This window comes from Chaetodon trifascialis, chromosome 22 (genome assembly GCF_039877785.1).
Source record: "Chaetodon trifascialis isolate fChaTrf1 chromosome 22, fChaTrf1.hap1, whole genome shotgun sequence".
In the NCBI taxonomy this organism is placed as follows: Eukaryota; Metazoa; Chordata; class Actinopteri; order Chaetodontiformes; family Chaetodontidae; genus Chaetodon; species Chaetodon trifascialis.
Window position 1 is genome coordinate 1,956,533 of NC_092077.1, and position 16,438 is coordinate 1,972,970.

A 16,438-nucleotide genomic window follows, 5' to 3' on the forward strand; every position below is an offset into this window, starting at 1 on the left:
AATTCAAATTCTTTATTTGGGGACCTTTAGCAGATATGAGATTAAAATGTGATTAATTAATTACAAATCCTGTAATTAATTAGATTAATTTTTTTAATCGCCTGACAGCACTAACATAAATACATATATATACACACATATATAAAATACATATACGTGTGTGTGTGTGTGTGTGTGTGTGTGTTGCAATACTTCACACAACAGTTTTAAATTTGCATGAAAACAATTCTGAGGAAAAGTTGTTGCAATATTTTATGAAAAAGTCGTAGAAAGTGGTAAACTTTCCATGACTAATGTACAAGAATAGCCCCACTGATGTTACATAGTTTAGTCTAAGTTAAGGGTTTTTGGATACACAGAGTTTGGTCAGTTCCTAATGTGCACTTCATCAATTTATCACTTACCACAACCTGAAAATGAGCACTAATATCTGTGCATGAATAAGACACTGCATGTACAGTGGGTACGGAAAGTATTCAGACCCCCTTAAATGTTTCACTCTGTTATATTGCAGCCATTTGCTAAAATCATTTAAGTTTATTTTTTTCCTCATTAATGTACATACAGCACCCATATTGACAGAAAAACACAGAACTGTTGACATTTTTGCAGATTATTAAAAAAGAAAAACTGAAATATCACATGGTCATAAGTAGTCAGACTCTTTGCTGTGACACTCATATATTTAACTCAGGAACTGTCCATTTCTTCTGATCATCCTTGAGATGGTTCTACCTTCATTGGAGTCCAGCTGTGTTTGATTATACTGATTTGACTTGATTAGGAAAGCCACACATCTGTCTATCTAAGACCTTACAGCTCACAGTGCATGTCAGAGCAAAATGAGAAGGTCAAAGGAACTGCCTGAAGAACTCAGAGACAGAATTGTGGCACGGCACAGATCTGGCCAAGGTCACAAAAAAAATTCTGCTGCACTTAGGGCTCCTAAGAGCACAGTGGCCTCCATAATCCTTAAATGGAAGATGTTTGGGACGACCAGAACCCTTCCTAGAGCTGGCCGTCCGGCCAAACTGAGCAATCGTGGGAGAAGAGCCTTGGTGAGAGAGGTAAAGAAGAACCCAAAGATCACTGTGGCTGAGCTCCAGAGATGCAGTCGGGAGATGAGAGAAAGTTCTAGAAAGTCAACCATCACTGCAGCCCTCCACCAGTCGTGGGCTTTATGGCAGAGTGGCCCGACGGAAGCCTCTCCTCAGTACAAGACACATGAAAGCCTGCATGGAGTTTGCTAAAAAAAACACCTGAAGGACTCCAAGATGGTGAGAAATAAGATTCTCTGGTCTGATGAGACCAAGATAGAACTTTTTGGCCTTAATCCTAAGCGGTATGAGTGGAGAAAACCAGGCACTGCTCATCACCTGTCCAATACAGTCCCAACAGTGAAGCATGGTGGTGGCAGCATCATGCTGTGGGGGTGTTTTTCAGCTGCATGGACAGGAAGACTGGTTGCAATTGAAGAAAAGATGAATGCGGCCAAGTACAGGGATATTCTGGACAAAAATCTTCTCCAGAGTGCTCAGGACCTCACACCGCACACAGCTAAAATAACGTCGCTTCAGAACAACTCCGTGACTGTTCTTGAATTGCCCAGCCAGAGCCCTGACTTAAACTCAATTGAGCATCTCTGGAGAGACCTAAAATGGCTGTCCACCAACGTTCACCATCCAAACTGACAGAACTGGAGAGGATCTGCAAGGAGGAATGGCAGAGGATCCCCAAATCCAGGTGTGAAAAATTGTTGCATCATTCCCAAAAAGACTCATGGCTGTATTAGCTCAAAAGGGTGCTTCTACTAAATACTGAGCAAAGGGTCTGAATACTTATGACCACGTGATATTTCAGTTTTTCTTTTTGTAATCCATCCATCCATCCATTTTCTATGCCGCTTATCCCTTTCGGGGTCGCGGGGGGGGAGCCTATCTCGGCTGTCAACGGGCAAGAGGCAGGGTACACCCTGGACTGGTCGCCAGCCAATTGCAGGGCACAAACAAACAACCATTCACACACACTCACACCTAGAGGCAATTTAGAGTCACCAATGAACCTAAGGAGCATGTTTTTGGTCTGTGGGAGGAAGCCGGAGTACCCGGAGAGAACCCACGCATGCACGGGAAGAACATGCAAACTTCACACAGAAAGGCCTGACCCGGGGTTAAAAAACATAAAATCAATTTAACCGCGCGTGCTAAATAACCTACAATTTTGTGGAAATAACTACGGATTTATGTAATTTTATATACATTTCTTCATTACAATTATTGGGAAAGATCTGTAAAATGACATCATATATGATGTAAAATTACATTTGAATATAAAAAAAGACAAACTGCCTTTAAAAACTTAACAATAATGTAATGTTACTATGGTTAATTATTTCTAATTTTAGGGGTAAATGTTTAAATTACTGCTAATATACATTAATCTACAGTTATTGTCTTTTTGAAAATGGTGATAAACCTGTAAATAACAAAAAAATATATTCAAAATTACAGTGGAATGTGTACTAATACAATACCATATAAATGGTAAAAATTTAAATTACTTCCAATATCTAAATGTACAGGCACTTTATAGTTTAAAAAAGCAAAAATCTGTAAGAATACAGAATACTCTCTGTAAAATTACATTATTTAAAGTGCACTTTTTGTAAAACAATGTATTTTAAATTGTCTTTATACAGTAATGTACAGTAAATTACTTTACAAATACTACTATGAACTTGCAATTTTTAATGTAAACACTACAGATTTCTGTAATTTTACGTACATTTCTTCATTATCATTATCAGGAAAGATCAGTAAAATTACATTGCATTTTGTGTAAAATTACATTTGAATATGAAAGAAATATGTTAAATTACCCTTAAAAACATAGTAATACTGTAATAATAAATTATTAGTAATTAAATGTTATTCTAAAGGTAATTATTTAAATTACGGCTAGTATCTGTTAATTTACAGTTATTACATTGTCTTATGGAAAAAGGTGGTAAACCTGTAAAAACATACAGAAAATTGTATGTAAAATTAGAGTTGAAGATGTACAAATACAATAAATTGTCATTAAAAAACATAATATTAATTCAATCTTACATTATGGTTAATTAACTGTAATTTTAAACATAAAACCTAAAATTACTGAATATCTGTAATATCTGTAAATCTACTGGCATTTCATGGTTTTATTGGAAAACAGGAAAAATCTGAATATACAGAATATCCATCCATCCATTATCTTCCGCTTATCCGGGGCCGGGTTGCGGGGGGAGCAGTCTGAGCAGGGACGCCCAGACTTCCCTCTCCCCGGACACTTCCTCCAACTCTTCCGGGGGGATCCCGAGGCGTTCCCAGGCCAGCCGAGTGACGTAGTCACCCCAGCGTGTCCTGGGTCTTCCCCGGGGCCTCCTCCCGGTGGGACATGCCTGGAACACCTCCCTAGGGAGGCGTCCAGGGGGCATCCGATAGAGATGCCCGAGCCACCTCAGCTGACTCCTCTCGATGCGGAGGAGCAGCGACTCTACTCTGAGCTCCTCCCGGGTGACAGAGCTCCTCACCCTATCTCTAAGGGAGCGCTCCGCCACCCTGCGGAGGAAACTCATTTCAGCCGCTTGTATCCGGGACCTCGTTCTTTCGGTCATGACCCAAAGTTCATGACCATAGGTGAGGGTAGGAACGTAGATTGACCGGTAAATCGAGAGCTTCGCCTTTCGGCTCAGCTCCTTCTTTACCACGACAGACCGATACAGCGACCGCATTACTGCAGCCGCTGCACCGATCCGCCTGTCAATCTCACGTTCCATCCTTCCCTCACTCGTGAACAGGATCCCAAGATACTTAAACTCCTCCACTTGAGGCAGGAACTCTCCTCCAACCTGAAGGGAGCAAGCCACCTTTTTCCGGTCGAGAACCATGGCCTCGGACTTGGAGGTGCTAACTCTCATCCCAGCTGCTTCACACTCGGCTGCGAACCGCCCCAGCGCATGCTGAAGGTCCTGGCTCGAGGAAGCCAACAAGACAACATCATCCGCGAAAAGCAGAGACGAAATCTGCCGGCCCCCGAACCGAACCCCCTCCGGCCCCTGGCTGCGCCTAGAAATCCTGTCCATAAAAATGATGAACAGAACCGGTGACATAGGGCAGCCCTGCCGGAGTCCAACATGCACTGGGAACAGGTCCGACTTACTGCCGGCAATGCGGACCAAGCTCCTGCTCCGGTTGTACAGGGACTGTACAGCCCTCAACAGAGGGCCTCCAACCCCATACTCCCGGAGCACCTCCCACAGAATGACGCGAGGGACACGGTCGAATGCCTTCTCCAAGTCCACGAAGCACATGTGGACTGTTTGGGCAAACTCCCATGAACCCTCAAGCACCCTGCGGAGGGTATAGAGCTGGTCCAGTGTTCCACGGCCAGGACGAAAACCGCATTGTTCCTCTTGAATCCGGGGTTCGACTATCGGCCGGATTCTCCTCTCCAGTACCCTGGAATAGACTTTACCAGGGAGGCTGAGGAGTGTGATCCCCCGATAGTTGGAACACACCCTCCGGTCCCCCTTTTTAAAAAGAGGGACCACCACCCCAGTCTGCCAGTCCAGAGGCACTGTCCCCGTCTGCCACGCGATGCTGCAGAGGCGTGTCAACCAAGACAGTCCTACAACATCCAGAGACTTGAGGTACTCAGGGCGGATCTCATCCACCCCCGGCGCTTTGCCACCGAGGAGCTTGCGAACTGCCTCAGTGACTTCAGCCCCGGTGATGAATGAATCGACCTCCAAGTCCCCAGTCTCTGCTTCCTCTACGGAAGACATGACAGAGGGATTGAGGAGATCCTCGAAGTATTCCTTCCACCGCCCGACAATATCCCCAGTCGAGGTCAACAGCTCCCCACCTCCACTGTAAACAGTGTTGACAGAAAGCTGCTTCCCCCTCCTGAGGCGCCGAACGGTTTGCCAGAATTTCCTCGAGGCCAACCGGTAGTCCTCCTCCATGGCCTCCCCGAACTCCTCCCAGACCCGAGTTTTTGCTTCTACAACCGCCCGAGCTGCCGCACGCTTGGTCTGCCGGTACCCATCAGCTGCCTCAGGAGTCCTATGAGCCAACCAGGCCCGATAGGACTCCTTCTTCAGCTTGACGGCATCCCTTACTTCCGGTGTCCACCACCGGGTTCGGGGGTTGCCGCCACGACAGGCACCGCCGACTTTACGGCCACAGCTATGGACGGCTGCATCAACAATGGAAGTGGAGAACATGGTCCATTCGGACTCAATGTCTCCAACCTCCCTCGGGATCTGGTTGAAGCTCTCCCGGAGGTGGGAGTTGAAAACTTCCCTGACAGCGGGTTCCGCCAGACGTTCCCAACAGACCCTCACGGTACGTTTGGGTCTGCCAAGTCTGTCCCGCTTCTTCCCCTGCCAGCGAATCCAACTCACCACCAGGTGGTGATCAGTTGACAGCTCAGCCCCTCTCTTTACCCGAGTGTCCAAGACATACCGCCGAAGGTCAGATGATACGACTACAAAGTCGATCATTGACCTCCGGCCTAGGGTGTCCTAGTGCCACGTGCACTGATGGACACCCTTATGCTCGAACATGGTGTTCGTTATGGACAAACTGTGATTAGCACAGAAATCCAATAACAGAACACCACTCGGGTTCAGATCGGGGAGGCCGTTCCTCCCAATCACTCCCCTCCAGGTGTCACTGTCGCTGCCCACGTGAGCATTGAAGTCTCCCAGCAGAACAATGGAGTCCCCGGTTGGAGCACTTTCCAGTACCCCTCCCAGGGACTCCAAGAAGGCCGGGTACTCTACGCTACTGTTCGGCCCGTAGGCCGAAACAATAGTGAGAGACCTATCCCCAACCCGAAGGCGCAGGGAAGCGACCCTCTCGCTCAGCGGGGAGAACTCCAACACATGGCGGCTGAGCTGGGGGGCTATAAGCAAGCCCACACCAGCTCGCCGCCTCTCACCGCGGGCAACTCCAGAGTAGAAGAGAGTCCAGCCTCTCTCAAGGAGTTGGGTTCCCGAGCCCAGACTGTGCGTGGAGGTGAGCCCGACTATCTCTAGCCGGTACCGCTCAACCTCCCGCACTAGCTCAGGCTCTTTCCCCCACAGTGAGGTGACATTCCATGTCCCCATAGCCAGAGTCGTTGTCCAGGATTTGGGTCGTCGGGGCCCCCGCCCACGACTGCTACCCATTCCACATAGCACCGGCCCCTTCTGATCCTTCCTGCGGGTGGTGGGCCTACGGGAAGGCGGGCCCACGTCGCTCCTTCGGGCTGTGCCCGGCCGGGTCCCGTGGGCAAAGACCCGGCCACCAGGCGCTCGCCTGCGAGCCCCAACCCCAGGCCTGGCTCCAGGGCGGGGCCCCGGTGACGCCAATCCGGGCGACGTACGCTTCCTTGCTTTAATTTCTTTCATAAGGGGCTTCTTGAACTGCTCTTAGTCTGACCCGTCACCTAGAACCTGTTTGCCTTGGGAGACCCTACCAGGGGCATTAAGCCCCGGACAACATAGCCTCTAGGATCATTCGGGTACTCAAACTCCTCCACCACGATAAGGTGGCAGTTCAAGGAGGAGAATATACAGAATATTTCCTGTAAAATTACATTTTTTTTTTTTTTACAATGCAGGCTCACATCAATCATGGACCACTCATCCCACCCCCTGCATGAGACAGTAGGGGGGTTAGCAGCTCCTTCAGTAACAGGCTGCTGCATCCAGCCTATAAGAAAGAACGCTTCCGCAATGCTAGTACATGCTCTCATTTCAGGGGGTGCATTTGCAGGTGGTGCAATACCATTACATCTTGTGCAATCTGCTAGGTTGTTGTATATTTTTTGTGCAATAACACTATTTATTATCCATATTGGCAACAGTGTTTTTCATAAACTTTATGTATAAGTATTGCATACAATAGTATTTCTCAAGTGCAATACAACATATGACAGTAGTCGTTTTTCTCTGAGGAATATTGGCAATAATATTTTTATGGGCAATTGGATTCTTTTAACGGCATTCAGTATTTTTCATATTTTTATAATCTGCACATATTGTACATATACATAGTTCTTTTTCCATTCTTTGTCCTGTATACTTTTTTTTTATCTTGACCCTTCTGTGCCACTGATTTTGCTTTTTGTATTGCTGGCTGTAACAACTTAATTTCCCCGGTGTGGGATCAAAAAAGTCTTATCTTATCTCTGTTGTCATCCAGTCCAATAGCGTGTCTCACTGCATTGCTAATAGTTTTTGGACAACAATAAAGCTCTATAGCATCGTGGAATATGCAGTGCTTGTTATTAAGATGATTCATTATTGTTTTTTATGGTATTTATTGACAATGATTAAAACATTAATATCACCAAACCTATCCTTTAAAAAAATGGATTAAGGTTCAGGACTAAACAGCATTAAACATTTTGAAAATTACATGCAAATTAACTTAACAGTAAATGCAAAATAATTAGTCAAATATTTGAGACATTAATGAACAGTTACAAAAAGACTTTGGGCCCAAGAAAATTAAAAATTAGATTTTGAGAGTAGTGTGATGTTCTAGGTGTCAATTAAGAGACACTGTAAAGAAAATGATTGTCTCTGCCTAAAAGGCACTGCTGTAAATATTTGTACAGCAGTTCAGATGAGTTCAAGCAATGCCTTCCCTTCTTGATGTTGTCTGTGTCTTAAAGGACTAGTTCAACAGTTTAAAACAACCTGTTAATTTTTTTTAAATCAACCCTGTATTCAAACAAAATCTCTGCAAGCTTGAGTTTGTTCCTAGCAAGTTTTCACTCACCACTCCGCTTACCCCCAACTTTAATCAATTAAATTTGAACCACATTATGCTTTCTGGCTCTTTTGCATTACATCATGTTTCTACATTTCCACATTGCTCTACTTTGATAAGTCTCATCTCAGCGCTTGAAATCAACATCAACATCAACTGTAGTGTGAGAATGTTTCTGATGGTTATGGGTTGTGAAGTGACTACCTCAAAGTCCTAGCAGTGGGATCACTAGTGGCAAGCTACTTTAAAGCTACGGTGCTCACCTTTAAAGCCCCCAGCAGGGAGCCAGTCTTTGAGCTGCACTGCTGGCTGCCAGGGGCTTAGGACTCTCTAAAACTGGAAACCACAATCTACCCTGCTTTACTCTGCTCAGCCCAACACTGCCCAAGTAATGAGCCTCTTCGATACATTGAAATATGATTCTACTCTAGCTTTGAAATTACCACCAACGGTCAGCTTTCTGTCTCCCTATTCCTATCATCCTATTTGTCCTGAGAAAGAGATGGCAGTGACTATAATTTTTGTTATAGTAAATCAACAATCATTTTCACATTTTTACCAGCATGTGTATGAAAAATTAAGGCCAACATGAATTCAGTGAATGGCCAGCTCCTTTCCATTCTTGTGTTGCCACCGATTGCTTCATGGACAACTGTAAAATAAGCTCCTAGTGACCTAATTTGCCCTTGGTTCAAATGACAAGGAGCATTACAAAACACACATAAAATACAAGATTTGATGCGACTGTGTAAGTTTGGCTGAAGAACAGACTGTAGTCACAGGTACCAACAGCCCTTTCAACAACAGATTTTTTGACATGAGACAGTAGAATAAAAAAAAGCACAGGTGAAATTAGTAAAATAAATGAAAGCTGAGTGCCATTTAACTGCTTCTGTTTCAGGGTCCTGGTATCCATGCTGGCTCACTGTCACACTGTCATGGCTTACTGGGACATTTGAATATAATAGAGCAAGCCTGTGAATATTCTCATTCATCCAGGTCATTGTAAGCTTCAGGGCATTCAATCGATTGCAACTGGACTTTGTCAGTTTGTCTTGGAAGACGTTTCGCCTCTCATCCGAGCAGGCTTCATCAGTTCATGCCTGAGTTTTTTAGAGAACATCAGGCGAATCTTTAACAAACACAACATCCCGGTACAGTTCAAACCTGGGAACACTCTCAGACAAAGGCTGGTGCAGCCCAAAGACCGGACACCTCATACTCAGAAGACCAATCTGGTGTATGCAGTCCAGTGCAGTGAGGAATGCACAGACTTATATATTGGGGAAACAAAACAGCCACTGAGCAGACGCATGGCACAACACAGAAGAGCTAACTCTTCAGGTTTAGACTCAGCTGTTTACCTGCATCTCAAGGAGGAAGCACACTCCTTTGAGGATAAAAATGTGCATATTCTGGACAGAGAAGACAGATGGTTTGAAAGAGGAGTGAGAGAAGCCATCCATGTCAAGGTTGAAAAACCATCTCTGAACAGAGGGGGAGGCCTGAGACACCACCTATCTCCCACATACAATGCTGTCCTTTCATCTCTTCCAAAGAGATTCAAAAACTTAGCCTCTGAAAATAAACAACAAAGCCATTCACACATGGCTCAAGGAGCCTCCCAATGACAAGAATGGGACACTAACGAGGCAGACGACTGTCGTTGACACCCAAGGGTCGCACCCTACCCCGCCTTAATGGGGGATCGTTTGCCTCACAATAGAGTGATACCATCCTTGGTTTTGGGGGTTGGCCTCACTCAGAGGATAAATACTTGAACCTAACACCATTTCATTGGACTAGAGCTGTCCTATCCAGTCCGGTGCGCATGAACTGATGAAGCCTGCTCGGATGAGAGGCGAAACGTCTTCCAAGACAAACTGACAAAGTCCAGTTGCGATCAATTGAATGCCCTGAAGCATAACAGAGCAAGCACAAGTCAAAACGTCTGCTGTGACAAAGGCCTATAACTGGATAATGGCAGAAAATTGATTCTTGTTTTCACTTTTGAATAAAGAAGCATCGTGAATTCAGCAAACTGGCTCAGCAATGTCAGTTACACAGCAATATTTATCTGAAATTTGCTAACATTTTCCACTTGTTATGGTGCAATTTTGGGAAGGGTGTTTCAGGCTAGTTATCCTTAACAATACTTTAAAGTTAAAGTTAATGTTTTAACTCATAACGCATAAAATCTTAAATATTTGTCTATCAAATTCAATGCTTACCCAAAGCAAAAAAGCTCATTATGCAGAATGGCCCACTGCATTAAAAGTACACCATGCAAGAAATGTCAGTCACTGTTTGTAAAGACCACATTCAAACTTGACTCCTCCTCCTTGACCACGAGAAGTGCACTGCTTATATGTACACCACAAGCTATTATTGTAGGAACATGAATATTTGTTGTAATGGATAAGCTCACACTTTAACTAAGTTAACCATTGGCACCTACCTGTCCAACACAACATTGGCCAACACAGGTCTATGTTGGATTTCATCCCCATTCTTTCCTTCAGTGCTTGCCAGTGGGTGCAAACCAACCCAGATTCATTCTCATTTTGGAATGAGCCTTGTCTGCTTGCTGGGTCACTATATTTGCATTTTAGTGCTGTTTCCACCATTTTCATAGCTTCCTCTTGAATGCATGCTGCTTAAAGTCTGGCATCTTGGTCACTAACTTTTTATGAAGTCCCAGTCTCACTTGCATGCTGCTATTGGCTTGAGGCTACACACTCACTACCCAAAGCTTGCAGCCCAGAAACATCTGCAACCCAGCAAAATTCATAAATACAAAAAGGCAACTCAGAAATACCAAAACAACCTCTTGACATCAATTACTTTTTTTCAGCGATAAAAGAAAATATTTCCATTTCCTTGTGAACGCAATGTGCACGTACCGATTACATTGCTGTGACAATAATTATGATGGATGTTGTGGAAAATGTAAAAAACAAAACAAAATTAGATTTAGAGTGTTGAAGAGTATGTTTTGCTAAACTAGATGAGTTGTGCTTCAATAAAATTAATGCTATTCAGTGGAGTTTGGATGCCCAACAAGCAGCTTTCACAAGACCACATTCTGACAGACACCTTACACAGGTAAGTTCTGTGGTGAGCACAGAAGCTGAAGACTCATTCAGAACCAGAATTTGTGCAGGACTACTTTGTTGCCACTGTAGAGCTGCTAACACACCGCAAAGTCGTTCCAAAGTGTAAGTTTTGAAGAATTAACAGAGATGAGGGAAACCATGTCATGGAAACCCAATTACAGCTGGTTTCCTTGAGATCTGGCCTTAATGGTGAATATTACCAAGTACCTCTCAGAGCTGAACCTCAAGCTTCTCAGCTTTTCACTTTCAAATGTGAAATCATATGTGAAATTAAACCCTAACCCTAACCCGGTGGCACGGTGGAAACGCTGTCACCTCACAGCTAGAAGGTCCCGGGTTCGAATCTTGCTGTGGGGGCGCCGGGGGCGTGTCCACCACCATGCCTTTGGTGCCTTCTGCTTGAGGAAAGGGGCCTTTCTGTGTGGAGTTTGCATGTTCTCCCCGTGTTCACCTGGAGTATCCTCCTTAAAATACCCCCCACTAAAACCATGCAAGAAGATCACCACCTGACCAGTGGTGACGAAAGAGATTGGTTCCCCGGGTGCCAGTTGGATGGCAGCCCACCGCTCCTGGTCTGCCGTGGAGGAAGGTGACCAGGATGGGATAAAGGCGGAGGACAAATTTCACCAAAATCTGCATGGCGTGTGATGCATGTATGTAGTTGTTGTGTGACTAATAAAGTGGATTGTCTCTCCGATTCTTCTTCTTCTTCTAAAGCTGTGTCAGGTGCAACTGGAAACAGGAACACTAATGTGGAACTGTCTAATGTGCTAGAAAACATACAACACAAAATCATTCAGCTGTACAACAGCCTCACTCTGTTCAGGTTCTTCAAACTGTATGTATGGCCTGAGTATTTTACCTGTCTGAGGAGACATGTTTGTATCTCTGTTTAGGACAACCTACTACTGGGAGCAGTTCTTTTCAAAACTGACCTTTGCAAAGACTGCTCAAAGTCTGACTGACCCAAACCTGGAAAACCAGATGTGAGTAGCATCATCATCACTACCATCTGACATTGGACGTTAGCAACAAATCTCCTGGACCAGATGGACTACTAGCTGAATTCTACAGACACTTTTGGGACATATTATCACCACTATTCAACAGAGTAACTATAGAAATAAAAACTTATTCCACCATACCCACACACATGAATACAGCAGCCATGACGTTACTGTTAAAACCAAAGAAAGATCCATCTCCTCCCTCTAGCTACCAACTTCTCTCACTATTGAACACTGACTTGAAAATTATCACCAAAGCACTAGCAACCAGAACAGAAACAGTCATCCCCATACTCATTCATCCAGATCAGACAGGCTTCACAAAAAATGGACACGCCACAGATAATGTCCACAGACTGTTCAACCAACTCAGTATATCACAAGAAACAGAACAGAAAACCATTGTCATTTCACTTGATGCAGAAAAGGCTTCTGATAAGGTAAACTGGTCATTTTTATTCAATACTCTTCACAGGTTTGGTTTTGGAGTCATTCATCCACTGGATTAAAACACTATACACATCACCCAGGGTCACAATTACCACTAACGGAATCACTTCAGAGAGTTTCACACTGCACCAGGGCACCAGGCAGGGATGCCCTCTCTCACCTTCCCTCTTTTTTATTGAACCTCTCGCAGCAGCAATACGGCAAACAGCATAATCAAAGGAATTCAAGTAGCCAACGTACAATACAAAATCAGTTTATATGCAGATGATCTCTTACTTTACATACAGAACCCACAGGTATCACTTTGAGAAACTTAATATCATCAATAGATTCTCTCATGTCTCACATTACACTATCAACTGGAATAAATCAATCTTACTACCCCTCTCAGATGATGCGTGGGATTCTGGAGCTCAGAACACTTCCCTCCACCTTCACACAGGCAACATAGTACCTAGGGATTCATATTTCCCCCAGGCTGTCAGAGCTTTTTACCCTTAACTATACTCCCCTCCTCAGGAAAATCGAAGACGAATACAAAGCTGGTCCAAACATCCACTCACACTCATCGGAAGAATAGCTGCAGTCAAAATGAAAACCCTTCCTCAGATTAACTACCTCTTTTCTATGATCCCCATCACTCCTACAGACAAATGGTTCAAAACTCTCAATTCATTGACAACACAATTTTATTGGAAATATAAAAAACCCAGAATATCACTCTCAACATTACAAAATAAAAAATTACATGGTGGGCTTGAGGCACCAAACTTCCACCACTATTTCCTGACAACTCAATTACAGTACGTAGTTAAATGGATCAACATACAAAAGCACAACTAGCCATGGCTGGAACTAGAACAAAACCAGTGCACAAATATCACAATTGCAGATCTCCCCTTCCTCTCACAATCAATCAAAAAAATCCAACTTCTGCCAGCACATTTCTGTCAATTCAACTCTGACAGCCTGGTGGAAAACAAACCAAATCACAAAATAATCATTAGAATTAAACAAGTACACCCCACTCTGGCACAACCCAGTGTTCACATTACAGAACAAACCTTTTCACCTCTCCACATGGGCACAAAAAGAAATCACACATCTTCGCCACCTATTTGAGAACCACCAATTTATGTCATTCAACACACTGTCACAGAAATATGGGATTGGGAGAGAACAGGTCCTTCAATATCAACAACTGAAACTTAAAATTAAAGATAAAACTGGACTCACTAACAACACATTACAACCCCCTGAAATCATAGAAAAACTCATGAAAATTAATAACTTCAAAAAATTAACTTCCCAGCTATATACAATAATTACCAACCTAAATACAACAATAACACTCCCAACAATCAAGTTGGAAACTGACTTGGCCTTCTCTCCCAACCCTGATTACTGGGAACAATTCTGCAACAACATATTTTCCATGACCGCTAACACAAACCTACAGCTTATACTATATAAAGTCATTCACAGATCTCATGTCACCCAAAGTAAAATGTTCAAAATGGGCATAACCAACACAGGGATTTATTCAAAATGCACTTTGGGTAGCACAGATGGTTATCTGCACACCATTTGGCTCTGTCAACCAGTCTACTCTTTCTGGATCATGGTCATCAAGGCACTTTCCACCATCCTGAGCTACAGAATCCCATCAACCCCAATACTTGCAAAAATTCAGGAATCCATTGCTCATCTCCTTAGCTGTCGCTAAGAAAGCAGTCCTTCAAAACTGGAAGTCAAAGAAATCTTGCCACATCAATCACAGAAAAATTTAATTTAATCACAGAATACATTACAATAGAAAAACACAATGCACATAGAAAGAAGCAAATGTCAGCCTTTAAAGACACCTGGTCTCCATTTTTATCATTTCTAAAGTCAACAAAAACATAACTACAAGCCGTGTATATTACCAGACACCTTCCTCCTCCACTCTGTAACCCCCCACCACCTTCCCTTTGTCCCCGTTCCTGTTTTTTTTGTTTGTTTGTTTTTGTTTTGTGTGTGTTTCTTTCTTTCTTCTTCGCTTTTACATCACATATTTATTTATTCTTCCTTTTGCCCCCACATTTACCATCCTACACATAGGTACACACTAGCAACACTCAAGCATAACATGTTTTGCCAAAGCTCTTTCAACATTCGACAATAACCACCCAATACCAACCACAGATCATTCTAGTCAATTACTAGAATACTGAGAGAACTCTAGAATTACGAAGAATACATCCTTGTGTTTATCAACTGTCCAGTCTCATCTTGTCAGTTCTATTATCGTCCCATCTCACTTCTTGTCAGCCTGTCTGTCTGTCTGTCTCTCCGTGTCACTTGTCCTGTCGCCTTGTTGCGTTTTATGTGTTTTATGTGTTAGGTGTTACACTTTATATGGGGTGCTATATGGATCTAGGGTCTCACTAAAAATGGTTACGGTAGGACAACTGTAAATTTGAACTGAATATAAATTTGAATGTAACATATTGTATTGTATTGTGAAAACTTATTGTTTTATTAAAAATAAATTTGTCCTTTCGAAATCAGATACCTGGTTGAAAGTGAAATGCTGTGAAGATCCCTGCCTTATATGAATGAAAATACAAAATGGCACATGAATTTAGTGCTTAGCTTAAATATATATTACATTATACTACAATTGTGATTTTGAGAGAGGCTCCTGACAAGTGAGGCAAGTGGCAGGAGATGTTGATTATGAAGATGGATGGCAGAGATATTGTACTGTAAATGCGGTCATTGGCAGAGCATGTTGCTGCGCTTATGCTTGGCTTGGTAGGTTTTTTCACATTGTTACATTGTTTTCACACTGTCATTTGATGTATTGTTATTAAAAAAATCAATCATAGCCACATTAAATACAATACTTGATTAAATACACTAACTTTGTCCTAATACTGAGATTGGAGGGAAAGTCACTGGGGTCAGGGATATCCATAGAAAACCTAATAGCAGTTCAGCCAGTAGTAGTTGTGATTTCTGAACTGAAGTGTTGCATGGGTGAGCTAACCAATGTTGCTAGTCAGGCAAGAAAATATAAGATATAGACGAGGAGCAGAGGTGTGTAGTCAGTGGAGTGCCCAGTTCTGTCAGCATTAAAGGTTGAGGCATTCCTACTAATTTACCTCAGGACTTCACAGGGCTAGATCCTCATTAGCCCACCAAACCACCCCATGGTCAGGATCACACGCTAATACATAATAAACACTGCTTCATTATTTTGTCATATATCATTTGAATTATTCAAAGAAGGGTTCATTTTTTCAAAGAAAGGTTAATTTATCAGTCACCAATGGCACCATCTGATGCCTGTGATAATGGTATTGGGGTGAGAAAAATCGTGTTCATATCATGTGTGGAATACAGCTGTCATAAAGGGTGAGCTTGTAGGACTCAAAAGCAGAATGGTAGGCACAAATCAGTGCAAGCACTTTATTTAAACAATATCAATATAATATCAGAATGTGAAGAAGGCTTGATCTGTTCGGGCAATGAGGAATGGCAGATGAGGGAAGATCAGGGAGATGAGGCAGGGAGACTGTGGAAGACAGAGGCTGATCAGAGAGGCCAGGAGAGTTGGGCTGACTTATGGCAGCGAATCCAGGAGGAGAATGACTCAGAAGTTTCGAGGCAGAAAGACAAAAAAGTGATGGTCAGAAGCACAGAGCATGGAGCAGACCAGCAAGAGCAGAATGGGAACTAAGACAAAGTACCACATGTGATGACTTCAGAACTGGCAAAGACAAGAGTGAAGGACCAGGGTTTACATACTGTCAGCATTGATTGACCCCAGGTCTGCAGGTGGGCTGGCAGCAGGAGGGGAGCAGTTGAACCACACCCAGTTCAGCTCAGGCACAGACAGAGACACACTGACAGAGAGAGAGAACACACAAGAAGCATGAGGAAGAGGAAACAAGGGAAACAAAGAAACAGGCAGGAGGATTCTGCCAATCCTGACAACAACTGTGATTCTGACCCTGCGTTCCCACCAAACGCCATGAAAATTATTTAATCACGCCTCAAATGAAATCGCGTC